Genomic DNA, 12,986 nt, shown 5'->3' with positions numbered 1-12,986 from the left:
AAAGAAATTTATTTCTTACAGTTTTAGAAGCTAGGAGGCCCAAGGAGGAGGGAGTGCATCTGATCAGGTCTTTCTTGCTTCTTCATAACGTGGTAGAGATCTTCTCCTGGCCAAGACAGCAAGGGAGGTGGGGTAAACTAACCTTTAAAACAATTTCCCTCCCATGGTAGTGACACTGATTCCCTCACAAAGGCGGAATCCTCTCCCCACTGCTGCCTCGATGATTAAATTTCCAACATAGGAACTCTGGGGGATACACTCAAGGCATAGCATCATCGTGTTAGTATTTTCTGCATTTTCTAGGAAACAACAACAGAGTAGGTGGAAGGAAGTTTGCGCTCTGTTAGGTTTGTGGGTTTTCCTGAGTTACTCACTGTTTTGGTAATTCGCCTTGCTCACACGTTACTGACTTTGAGTCACAACACAACACACCCAAGATGGTTTGTTTAGAACTAGTCATGGTGGCTTCTGATTTATAGTGTCATTAACCTGCCTGCCCCACTGTATCTTCCAGCACAGTCATGCCCACACCTCTTGCATACTGAGATAATAATGCATTGTAAATCACTATTCAGCAGTATGTCTTGCCTTTGTATGCATAAGCAGATCATACTCCCTATAATTTTGATTTCAGGATAATAAAAGGACATATGCTTTAAAGGGCAGGGGTAAAGAGATTAGTTTTAGGAGTTTTTTTCTAAGAAATAAATAAGTGAGGAAAAGGAAGCTCCCATTGGCAGAAAGGCCGTGGTGGAGTTTCAGGCACGTAAACATAGCCTAGAGGAGTCCAGGTTCTCTTCACGACTGTCTGCATTGCCCCTCTCTCACCTTTTAAGATACCTCATTTACCTTCAAAGCATGGAGAGCTGATGAAATGTCTTTGTTTGTCTGTTCTGGCTGTGTCTATAGTCTTTTAGAGGGAAATATGCCCAGCTGGGAGGTGCAGCAACTCAGTTTGAGTCCCATTCTGCTGATAAGGTGGAGACACTGGATTTCTCCGGAGCTCTGTGCCTTCGGGTGTAAGGGGCGGTGTGATATTCCCAGTCCTGAGAGGAGAGTGTATGAGACTTACAGAGGACCGTAGGAATAAAGGGGGCAGATGCAGGAGGGCTGAGCCTACACCTACTGGAGAGAATACACCAGGCTGTCCTAGGAAGAGATCCAGACTGGCCCTGCCCACCGGCCACCCTGTGCCCTTGTCTGTCCTCCTACCCTCCACTCCCAACAGCCAAACAGACACCAGGCAGAGCTGAGGAGAGGGATTCTAAGGCCCATTTTCCCACAGAAGCCCTGAGAAATTAATTAAAGATTAGACCTGCCTATGGAGAGGAAAGATAGGTTTTCAGAAGTGATCATCTCTAGGATTGATTGTATGTGTGAACTTGGCTGGATATGGCGCCCCAGATGGGACATTCTGAGTGTAACTGTTTCTGCATAAGATGTTTGAATCTGGGGACTCAGTAAAGCCAGTGGCCTCGCCATGGTGGGTGACATCACCCCATCCGCTGAGGACCTAATTAGAATGAAAGTGTGGGAAGCCAGAATTTTCCCTTTTCCCCCACCTCGCTGTTTAGCCTGGGGCATCTCATCTTCTCCTGGCTTGGCCCTCTGTCCTCTGGCTGCAGTTGAGCCACCAGCCTTTTATGGTTTTTTCCCTTCATGTACTGGCTCTCTTGGCTCTGTTTCTCTAGAGAACCCAATAATTCTGTTCTAAGAATGGAAAGAAGCTAAATCTCAATTGTCTACAGGTCTGAGAATTGTCTTGAGATAAAATTACTCTTGGAAAAGAAACATTGACATTTCCGTGTGCTGTGGAAGGACTCAGATGAGGGGCGCTGTGTCTGAGCCTCACACACCCCTCGGATTAGCAGAGGGCACCCACTCTCTCCCCTGACCAGCACTTTCTCCAGCCGGTCCCCGGGATGGGTGACCAAGGGTCGTGGAGAAGGTGAATGCAGACAGTAGCCAAGCCCGGGCTGGTGCCAGCTGTGATGACCGAGGTAGCATGGAGAACTGGGGGGATAGAGAGCAGGACCACCTGACTACCCAGGGCAAGAACAATGGAGGCAGACTGACATGACGTTCCTGGACCAAGAGAAGGGTCGGGGACCTGATAGTCTCGGGAAGAAAGAATGCCCTGTGCAAAAGTGTGGAGGCGTAGAAACTGGTGAGTTTAGCAGTGGCTCATAATCAATCTACTGGGCATAAAGCACAAGGTTTGGAAAAATCTAGGATTCACTTCTGTTGAGTACATAGGGTTGGTCATGGAAGCTCTTGTGTTACCTCCTAAGGATTTTTGATTGACCTTTGGACAACTGGGAGGTCACTGAGGGGTTAGGAGAGCTGCGTAGCCAGATTCCTGTTTTCAAAAGACCTTGGTGTCTGTCTTCCATTGTGCTGTGTAAGTGCTGTGGCAGAGAGACGATTAATGCAGTCTTACGAAGTGGGATACACTGTGACAGGAATTAGTAAGAAGCAGCTGATCAGATGGATGTTACAAGGTGAAGAAAAGAAAAAGAATTATTGGAGGACAGCCTGAGATGGAAATGTCAACAGGTGCCCGGGCAGGGCATATCACTCCCATGTACAGGGGATAGACCTAAAACACTCATGAACCAAGATAATGAGTTTTGGATGGCGGACTCTATGTAGGACAACATCACATTAGTTTCTGTACCAATCATGGGAGTTGGTTAATCCAGGAAGCTGCTCATTCAGAGAGCATAACTGACTTACCCAAGGTCATACCTGCAGGCATCTAGGTGTGATTCTAGCTACTTTACATTAACTGAGATCCTGAATGATCGGAGCCTTAGTAGCCTGCTGCTGTGTTGTTGAAATGTGTCTCAGTACCTAAGAAAGGATGCAGATTGTCCTGTGGAAGCCTTGGGCCATACACCATAGCATCATGAGCTATCATAGGTGAAGGGGTCAGGTCCATCAAAATCCCTCACTTTGAGAAGAAGTGTCTTTGGTTTCCATGGTAACTGGAGATGGAGCCAGAATCTTCCTGCACTCTCTGTGCAAAATTGAGATTTATTTTATTCTATGATAAGCTGTAACCTGCCTTATAGATTCTCCCCATCCTGGATGCCTCCCCTCTGTTTCTCCTCCCTTTGGCACGTGGATGTCTCTTTCCAGCTAAATAGGTTGGTAGAGTTGGAAAGGTTCACTGTTTGCATGATGGATGCCAAGTTCCCCACCCGGCCTTCCTCAGCTGACACAAATTCATGGAAGGCCAAGCCCAAGCTTCCCATTGAAACCTCCCACCTCTGTGCTGTCCCTTCTACGGCACCACAGTTCCTCTCGTGGCTGGTTAAGGTCAGTCACCACGTCTTGAGCACTGCCCCAGTGAACTCTGGGTGCTTGCTCCAGTGGCCTTTCTCCCCTTTGAACTCCGAGGGTCTTGTCGCAAGCGTGGGGGACCTCATCTCCTCATCTTCATATCATCCTTACTAGAATGTGACTTCCAAGCAATTGTTGAATGAATCATGAGAAATGGGTGAATGAATCATGAGAAATGGGTGAATAAATGGGCAAGGGAATGGGGAAAAAATAAGAACCAAGATACGTCATGTAAAGGTACAAGATCCCAGTGATGAATGTAACTGTGTTGTATACCTAAAATGTACCAATAAACTTAATGAAAAAAAAAAGATGCCAGTAAGATGAACTGTACTGAAAACACTGTCTTTGATACAATTAACATATTTTATTAAATTATTTTTATGAAATACACATGCTAGGTCCAAAATATCCTTATAGACTCAAGGTTTTAAAATGAAAAGTGAGGGGTTTTTTTAACACCTCTCAAAACCACTGCTCTGATATTGCTATCCACAAAATCTTTCCTTTTATACGCTTTACACAGCTGGGGATATGCTGTACAAATTACTCAAATAAAACAAGAATAAATCTTTTCATTTTTAAAATACTGTCATGCAAAGAGTTCCACATCATTCTCTATTTTGAATTATGTAGAGTTGCATGTTGTAGATGGACATCTAATCAAGCTCTAATGGAAGAAAACAATGACATGCCAGGTGGGTATGGTGGCACACTCCTGTAATCCCAGCACTCTGGGAGGCTGAGGCAGGAGGATTGCAAATACAAATCCAGCCTGAATAATTCAGTGACTTAGCAAACCCTGTCTCAAAATAAGAAATAAAGAAGACTGGAAATGTAGCTCATTGTGAAGCCTCTCAGCTCAATCCCCCATACCTCAAGGACAAACAAAAGAAGAATGATACCCCAATTAATAGTCCCACCACCAGGGCCTGTTAGCCTTTATCTCCCCCAGTTCTAGGTAATACTTTATTCACGTTTGGACCTTGGGTTGGCTTCTGGATGAAAGTGATGGCTTTGTCAGTGTGGGTTCATCCACACTATTTGCACTGTATTTAGTTTGTAACTGGCATTTCCGTCCATCCCCCAAAAGCACCGCAGGTAGGGGTGTCTTGTGTATGCACGGGGTCCTCCGTGTGTAGTGCAAGGAGGGAGTGAGCAGGGCCTGGGTGGTCACATGCAGGTGACAGAGTCGGGAAGAGTTGTTGAGTGTTTCCTGAGGCAAGGTCAGAGCCTGGACAGCCTAATTAATGCAGCTCTTCCTGCACTGTATTCCACCCAATCGATGCAACCCACCCTTTAAGAATGGATGGTAACGTTTCTTTCAGTCTTTTATTATTCAAAACGTTGCTGTGCACTTTCCACAATCTGTTCTTCCTGAAAGGTTTGAGAAAGTCTTAAATGTGAAATTACTGCATCAAAAGTTTCACTATTCTCATAGGCTTTGATGCATATTAACAAATTTTCCCTCCAGGAGATTTGCAGAACTTTTTACTGACTAGTAATCTACCAACCTTTGCCATGCCCATCTTAAGTAGGGGCAAATGACCTGAGATTTATTTATTTCTTTGTTTGTTTGTTTGTTTTTATTTTTGAGACAAGATCTCACTATGTTGCTCAAGAACAATGACAATGACATGAAATTTATATAATAGTACCTCCGCTCATGAACTTAATTCTTTCCACAACTCTGGTTCTATGCTTACAGTTCGGTTGCAACCAGAATCCTGGAATGATTTCTGTGACTAGAATTGTGAAAAGACTGAAGTTCACGAACCATGGTGCCACTGTATGTGTGTATATATTTTTGACAAAGGATCTCAAAGTGACCTAAACTCCCGGCCTCTAATGATTCTCTGGCCTCAGCCTCCTGAGTAGCTTGGGTTGCAGACACATGTCATGGTATATGGGTAATGATATGAAATTTAGATGTGTATTTCTTCATTGCTTAAGTAGGTTGAGTATACTCTCATATGCACGTTGGTCTGTTTTAGTTACTTTCTCGTTTCTGGGACACAATATCTGACACCCACAAGTTAAAGGAGGAAAGGTTCATTTTAGCTCACAGTGTGTAGAGCTTTTGGTTCATAGATGGCTGGCCCTAAGACAGGACAGCATGGGAGAGGGGCATGGCAGAGAGGAAACAGTTTATGGCAGGGCAGGCAGGAGGAGGTGAGCAGTAAGCCTTCCTTTCCCTTTTTATTCTGTTCAGGCTACAAGCCCATTTGTTGGTGCCATCCATACCTGGAATGGGCCTTCCCATTATCTACACCCAGAACTGTCCTGAACCAATCAGTGGACTAATCCAATTATCACCCCCATAATCCAGTATCACACACCCATGACCCAGCCACCTCCCAAAAGTCCCACCTAGGCGCTTATGAGGCTTTGATGGGACATCTACATATAAGCCGTAACATGATCCTTTGAATTAGTTTTCTTCCTGCCTCTGCCTGCCTAGTGGCTGCAACTACAGGTACACACCATGGTGTGCAGGTCAGCTGTGTGTGTTTCTTATGTGAATTATTTGTTCACTTCTGTGGCCCATTTTTTTCTCTTGAATTTTGTTTTAATTTTTGTAATAGTAGCATGTCACCTTGCTGCTTACAGGGACCCATGCCTGCTGCTGTCTTTTGCTCCCTTGCTCTGGGATCTGCTGAGCTGCCCTGTGCTCTGCTCTAACTGATGGGATGTGGCAGAAGCTATGTGGACATAATCAGGAAAGCCTAGTGGCTTCTGCCTCTGCCCTCTTGGAGGCTAGTTGCCATGTGGCAAGTCCAAGGCCTAGAGACAACCAAACTATGAGAAGCGAGTGGATCCCTGTGGATCACAGAGGGGATCCATGAGGAGGAAGGCAGAGGTGCCAGCCAGCAGCCCTGATGGCACTCCTCTTGGTGATCCTGTGAGTCCACACACTGTAGGTACCCCTTGCCCTGTCCCAGATACCGAGCTGATGACCAAACATGCAGAGCAGAGAGGAGCCACGCCCTGCCCTGGCTGCACAATCGAGAGCAAATTCTGCTTCAAGACACTGGTTGGGGCAATTTAAGACTCCTCCACGAGAATCCAAAGCACTTACTTGTGCAAAGATTCTACAGATTAAGGTTTCTATATTGGGGAAATGAAGTGCCAACAGTTAACTGTGATAGTTTCATTTTTTCCCCAGAGTTGTTTGGCTTCATTGTAGTTGGTTTATTTAGATAAATCTATTAAACTTTCTCTGTACAGTTTCTGATTTTGTTATCATGCTCAAAGATCTTCCTTAACTCAGTTAAGCACAATGTTAGTCACCATATTTCTACCATCACTGATTCTATTGTTAAATATTACATTAAAAGTTTTCATCAATCTAGACTTAACCCTGAGCAAAGGCAGGAGTAGAAGAAAATCTTCTGCTGGAGCTGAGGTGAGAAGACAGAAGGGGAGTGGGAAGGGGAAGAAGTCATGGGTAGTAGCACACTTGGCTGCAGGAGGGCAGGGCAGGTGCCACTGATGCATGAGGTCAAGAATATGAGCCGCATGCCCCTACCCACCTGGCCCTTTGGGTTCCCGCTGACAACACTGTCTCTGTCTACTCCATCCAGTCAAGAGTTACCATTAGTCTGAATTACAAAAATATTCATCATGAAAACTTTAATAAGTCTATTTAATTTGAAACAAATTAAGAATCTACTATAATAAACATAGAAAACACCTTTACCATTTCCCCCTCAGTAGTATTCTGACAACAACATATATTTACAACTTTAGGGAGCTGAGGAGTAAAATATGCATATCGAGACCAAACAGTTTCTATGGTAGGAAGGATACTAGTGTGGGAGTAAGAGATAGCTGCGTTTGAATCTTGCCTTTGTCTCTTACAGCTGTAGATTGTCAAATGGATATGACAATTTGCAGTTTGAGGGATTATGTAACCTGAGAGATAAGCTATGCACAGTATCTTGTAAGTGCTCAGTTAATGCTAGTGGTAGTAAGAAGTCTTATTCATATAATAGGATATTAGGCAGCCTTAAAAAAGAAAAGCAGCTCATAGCTGGGTGTCACGGCACACCTTATAATCCCAGTACACTGGGAGGCTGAAGCAGGAGGATCCCAAGTTTGAACTCAGCCCAAGCAACTCAGCAGCTTAGCATGACTTGCTTCAAATTTTTAAAAAATTTAGAAAAGAGGTAGGAATGTAGTTCAGTGTGAAGGCCCTGGGTTCGATCTCTAATACTAGAAAAAAAAATGAAGCTATTATCATTATGCTTCAAGAGTTATGCTAAGCATTATACTGTTGCTCTTTACAGAAAATGTATGAAGTAATTCACATTATTCTTATTTCCCTTTTACAGATCATAAAAATACAATTTAGAGAAGCATGAGGAACTTTCTCCAGGTACATAAAGAGCACACAGTTTAATATTGGGAAGCTAAGCCAGGATACTAAACCTGTCTGGCTCTATATCTTAAATTCTTTTTTTTTTTTTACATCTTAAATTCTTAATTGTTTGACTACATTATTTTATTGGGTTTTTACATAATCTATAATCTATAAATACCAAGTATGTGGATAAAACCCATTGAAAATATATAGGACATTTTAGTGAGGTTGTGCTAGGCTGTGGCACAACAACAAGTGAGCCCCCCGTTCTCAGGTATTTAACATGACCAGAGCTTACTTCTTGCACGAATAGAGTCTGATGTGGGTCACACAACTGCTCAGAGCCACTTTCTTCTGGGCAATCACCACATCCTTCACGCTCCCTGTCTCCCCCAAAGTCTGTGTTGGCTCCATCTCAACAAGTGGCCATCTGGGTAGTCATGGTAAAGAAAGAGCTAGGGAGCCTCATGGGATCTTGGTAGCAGGCTGCAAAGTGGATGTACAACTCCCAGGCACATCTGTGGGCCTAGCTCAGTCCCATGAAGTCACCATGACCATGAGGGAGTACCGGGGACCAGCCAAGCACCACAGCTGCCTGCTTGAGGGGTATTATGAAGGATAAAAGACCAAGACAGTTTTGCAGGTGAATGTGGGACTAGGAGGACAGTGTCTCAGGTTGGGCAAAAGACAAACACTCTCCAAGCCTGCCACTATTTATTGAGTAGCACAAGCACTCAGAGGGGTTGGTGACTCCAGAAACAGTGAAGGTGGGTGCCATGGGCTAGGAAAAGAAGAACAAAGCATTCATATAAGAATGGAATATAAGTTTAACAGGGGACCTGAGTTTTCCCCTAAAGTGGGACTTTAACCTCCACTGCATTGTTCTGAGAAGTCAGGTCCTCGGCAGATGGTATCTTGTCCTGTGAGTGTCACAGCTTTGTGGGTCTTCCCACCATGACCAGGAGCAAGTGGAATCTCCACCTACTAACCAGTCCACAGGGCAAAATACTCATCTTTGCCATAATTCACATACTGTGGGCCCTGATGAGGGAGACTGGGCAGCATTCCCTTGTTTGGAACAGGAAATGGATTGGGAAGCACATGGTATTGCTTCTGCTCCTTCAGTAGAACTGTAACTCTAAAAATGGAAAAGAAAACAAGATTGAAAATATGTGTCTATATGCTATGAGTAATTTCTTTTATTTATGTTGCAAATAATCTATGTATGAGTCTAATCAACGGGAGCATTTTTAAAACAAAAAATTGAAGCCTCATATATAATGTTTCCTTTGCAATTTAAAATGTACCCATTTAAAAGTTGGCATAGCTGACAAGTAGAGAACTGAAGTAGCCACCCTCATCTCTCATGGTAAGTTAAGGCAGAAACTGAAAAAGATCTGAGTTCTCTCTGAATTTGACTTTCTGCTACTCCTGGCTTCATAATCAAATCATTTCAGTTTTGTTCACACACAGCAATCTCACTGTTGAATAGATTTTGCTCCTTGCTCCTTTTTCTTGTTTAGCTGGCATTTCCATCCCCATCTTAGCTGTTTGTCCTATTGTATGATACCATGGCCTGTTGCAGGAAATAGAATCTGGTGGACAAGAAGCATCCACCTGAATGGTGGAGCAGCCCACAGCAGGAACATGGCGATCCTGTGTTCCTGGGAGGCCGGATCTGATGTTGGGCCCCACTGAGGCCAAACAGTGGGCCGAAGAACAGCTTAGTCTCATGGCTTTCGAGACAGCTCAGCAAAGCGACCCTGGGCATCCTGCTCTCTCCCAGTAGGCTCCCTGTGGCCCAGCCTCCCCAGGAATCCAGGGACCATGGGTGTGTGAGTGGTGAAACGGCCATGCTTCATCTTCCTTCTCCTGTGGTTCGGTCAAGTCAATCCATCTTGTATTCACAAAGCACTGTGGTACCCGGCTATGCTGAAGGTCATCTGTCTAAGGCTCTGAATTGCCAGAGGAAGATGAGGAGCGTCCTCAGGGCATGTCTTCCTATATGGGAACCATCTTGGCCATGAACAATGAGGAGCCAGGCACTGTGTGACACAAACAAACCTTAAATCTTGGTGGCTTTGGAAAAGAAAGTTTGCTTCACATGCATGTTACACGTCTAGTGTGTGCTGTCACTGGGGAGATTGCTCTGTTTTACAGTCACTCAGGGACCCCAGCTGGCAGAGTCTCCACTCATCACAGCCTTTACAGCTGCCACAAAGGGGAAGGGAAGCTTGTACATTAACTGCTTAAAGCTTCAGCTCAGACAAGACATGTGTCACTTCTGCTTACATCTCAGTGACTAAAGCGATTATCTGGCTGCACTGACATTCAAGGACCTGCTACCCTCTCTGGGGCTTCCCTGTCTATGTCCCCCTCTCCCTCGGAGGACTCTTGCCATCAGGGGCCATGTCTTATCCAATTGTGCATCTCTAGAGCACAGCCCAGAGCCTGGCTCCTAGCCCCTCAGGAAACATGTTGGACAAATTAAGGTGGCAACAATACATATAAAAAGAAATCTGCTTGGGGACTTAGACTTAAAGGCACAATCTCCTTTACTCCTCTCCTCATACTCTGAGGTCTTTAAGAAGATGCCTGACTGCCTCGTGGTCCTGCAGGGAGCGTATGCTGGTGTCGGTCCTCGGGCTGAGCATCAGAGTGGGTGGTGGCCACATCTCCAGGGTCTGGGCATGGCAAGGGGAGCTTTTCCTTGGAGGGTCTGCGTTCAGGGTCATCAGCCAGGGATGCCCTCAGATGCAATGGAAAGAACTTCCCTGAGGGTCAGTGTAGTTCAGCTGGAGCCCAGCAAGCCTTGACTGGGATGGGTTGAAGGGGAGGACATGCATGCAGGTGCTCCACACACATGAGGCAGCTCACACACAACCTTTCTGTCCTCCCTGCTTCCCCCAGCTGCCAGGCTGTCTGCTCCATTGAGCACTGTCAGACATCAGAGCCAGGATTGATTGCTGCCTAGGCTATGGCTTTGAAATGGGGCCACAGACTACTATGGATTGTTGAGGACAAGAGGATTTCTCCACGGGGCTGGGAAGGTCAAGGGCATTCATGTGTCCATCTGCTCCTTTATCCCTTTAGTCAGGAGGGCCTCTGATTGAGTGCTGTCCTCCTGGGGGCTGGAGGGTAAGGGAGACCTGGTCCCTGAGCTCGGCATGTGCTGTCACGCACCCCAGCAAACACAGGGTGAAGGGGCAGTGGGGCGCTGGGGAAGGAAGAGCCACCAGAGCAGGTCTCCAGGCCATGGCAGGGGTCACATGAGTGGAAGTAAGGACACAGGACCACAGAGAAAGGGTGGCCTGCTGGAGCTGCATGGGGTAGCACAGGGGGCCCAGGCCTGGAAAGTCTCGGTCTGGCACTGCAGGGTGTGGCCAGTGCCAGAGAGGCACAGCCTGTGAGGCAGCATGAATTTGCCCCCAAGCTCTCTGTGGAGACCATGCTGTTCTTTCCTCTACAATGTGACCTGGGGCCCAAGAGGAGCCCAGGCCAGCCAGGAGTGGGGTGGGGTAGGGGAGGATTCGAGCACAAACCTATTTTTTTCTGCTTTAGTTAAATAAAAACCCACATAACTAAAGTGCTGCCTAAGCCCTGAATCCATGTGTGCGCAGGCCCCTTTCAGGTGGATTTGCTGAGTGAAACCAGTTTGTCGGACTCCTCTGGAGACAGACCCAAAGCAGCAAATGTTTAACCAGGGAGGGGAAAGGCAGGTCCTATGCTTGGCCAGAGCCTTCAGAACTCAACCCTAGTGGTGACCTCAGGCATTCTTGAAAAGTGTTGCTTGGGGTTTCTCCCCTTCGCTAGCGGGGGCACCTCTGGGCAGCTGCATGGGCTTTGTGCCTTCTAAGCCCACAGCTCTGAGATACAAGGTCTTCTCTAGGGAGGTTACAAAATCTTTAAAAAGATTTATCTTCCTGTGGTACAAGAGGAGAAAATGCAGAGGATTCAGCCTGTGCAAAGGCCCTGAGGCAAGAGTGCCCACAGTCAGTGTTAGTGGCTTAGAGGGGCCAGTGTAGCTGAAGCAACAAGCCAGGAGGAATCTGTGGCCAGTAGTTCTCCCATATGGACAGAAGACACAATTGAAGACCTCACTGAATGCCTGAAATCCAACATAATACTGAACTCTAGATATATTGCTTTTTTCTAATAAATACATACTCCTGTGACAAAATTAAATTTATAAATTAGACACAGTAAGAGATGATTAATGATTTAAAAACAGAATAATTCTAACAGTATAATGTGATAAAATTGCCAGCATCTCTACTCTTGCACTTTGAGATCCTTATTAAGTACAACACAGGTACTCGGAGGTGAGCAGTGTCATACCATGAGATGGACTGGCTGCAGACTGACTGGCACTGGTGGCTGTTAAGGAATGTGGAGCAGCCAGCTGGGCACAGTAGTGATTCACATCCCAGGTGGGACAGAGCAAGCGAGAGGACCCAAACTGCACCAGGCTGCTCCAAATGGGGCATGCTTGCTTCTTTCTTTCTCTTTCTTTCTTTCTTTCTCTCTCTCTCTCTCTCTCTCTCTCTCTCTCTCTCTCTCTCTCTCTCTCTCTCTCTCTCTCTCTCTCTCTCTCTCTCTCTCTCTCTCTCTCTCTCTCTCTCTCTCTCTCTCTCTCTCTCTTCCTTCCTTCCTTCCTTCCTTCCTTTCTTTCTTTCATTTTTGGTGCATGCTTTAAAACATAAATTATTTCCAGAATTTTCCATTTAATCTTTTTTGGCCATTGATCATGAGTAACTGAAAGCACAAAAAGCAAAACCATGGAAGAGGCGGTCCACTAGCCACAGGGCAAGTGGCTTTACAACCAGAAATTCATTTTCTTAGAATTCTGGAAACGTCTGAGAGCAAGGTCTTGCAGAGCTTGTTTCGCTTGTGCCGTGGCTTGTGGACGATCATCCTCTCTCTTTATCTGTTCTTGTGGTCCTCCCTGTATACCCATCTGGGTCCTAGTTACCCCATTTTATGGGTTAACCCATTCATATTAGGTGAGGGCCCACACTGGTGATTGCAATTGACCTTAATTATCTCTTTGTGGATCTGATCTACATACAAATGCAGCCAGGTTCTGAGGTTGGGGTAAGGACTTCAACGCATGATTTGGGGCTGGGGGAGCAGTTCAGCCCATGCAGGCTCAGCCATGTGTCCTGTAGAGCCCAAGACGGAGTTTAGACCTTGCTCTGACCAACGTAAGGCCATCAGAATTTATAGGCTGAGGAATAAAGCATGAGACTTGTTACCAACTCCAGGTCTGGAAGCTCAT

The 12,986-nt window shown here is 45.8% G+C and overlaps 1 pseudogene; it reads left to right on the top strand.

The window, feature by feature from the left end:
• Positions 1 to 2,076: 2,076 nt before the first annotated feature.
• LOC101718740 (cullin-5-like) overlaps positions 2,077 to 12,986 on the top strand; it is a 41,751-nt pseudogene continuing 30,841 nt past the window's right edge.

Source organism: Heterocephalus glaber, unplaced genomic scaffold, assembly GCF_053883595.1.
Source record: "Heterocephalus glaber isolate CG9 unplaced genomic scaffold, H.glaber_assembly_v1.0 deba00000281, whole genome shotgun sequence".
In the NCBI taxonomy this organism is placed as follows: Eukaryota; Metazoa; Chordata; class Mammalia; order Rodentia; family Bathyergidae; genus Heterocephalus; species Heterocephalus glaber.
Note: the sequence above shows the minus strand (reverse complement) of the source record. Positions and strands in the feature narration are given on the sequence as shown.